This window comes from Octodon degus, unplaced genomic scaffold, assembly GCF_000260255.1.
Source record: "Octodon degus isolate 3935 unplaced genomic scaffold, OctDeg1.0 scaffold00130, whole genome shotgun sequence".
NCBI lineage: Eukaryota > Metazoa > Chordata > Mammalia > Rodentia > Octodontidae > Octodon > Octodon degus.
In genome coordinates, this window is record NW_004524706.1 from 381,063 (window position 1) to 381,978 (window position 916).

Genomic DNA, 916 nt, shown 5'->3' on the forward strand with positions numbered 1-916 from the left:
CATACACCGCTCGCCTCAGGGCCAGGAAGCAAAAGAGTGAAAGGAAGAAGCCACGCTCTTTCAAGGGCACCTCTGCAATGACCTCGGACCCTTCACCAGGCCCTGCTGCCTCGGGGCTTGGAGGGACATAGCCAAGCTGCAACAAGCACGGAGAGTTCAATAAACCTCCCAAATTGACTGTATTGGGCATTTCTTACGGTGATAGCAAACTGATGCAGAGCTCTGTGGTGGGACTGGGGATTGAACTCAGGGCCTTGCGCTTGCCAGGGAAGCGATTATTCTCCCTGGCTCTGTGGTGTGTTGCCTCAGGTGTTATTAAGCAGTCCCAGGCTTCCCCAAACCCCTGCTCCCCCCTCCTTTTTCGGGGCGGGGCAGGGAACCAGGGATTGAACTCAGGTCCTTTTTGTCTTTTTTTTTCCCGGAACTGGGGATTGAACTCAGGCCCTTGCACTTGCCAGGGAAGCGCTTATTCCACTGAGCCATCTCCCAAGCCATCTCGCCAGCCCCTCCGCCCTCCCTTTTAATACCGCAGGTTAAACTCAGGCTCTTGCCCACGATTCCAGCCCCAGCCCTCATTTTTGAAAACATCTCTGAGCTGTCTTACTAAATTGCCCAGACAGACCTCCAACTTGTGATACCCTTGTGTTAACCTCCTGAGTAGCTGGGATGGAAGCCTCTCATCACCACCCCTAGAAACACTGCTTTCCTAAAAGAGTGGAAGTCTTGGGGCTGGGGAGATGGCTCTGTAGAATAAGCACTTCCCTGGCAAGCGCAAGGGCCTGAGTTCAATTCCTGGTTCTGCCAAAAAAAAACCACTGGAAGTCTTCTGGATGGTTAACAACCTAAGTTTGCAGACCAAAATTAGAGAAAAAGGAGGGATACAAGGAAAGCCAACATTTTGGCCCTAGCCTTCTAA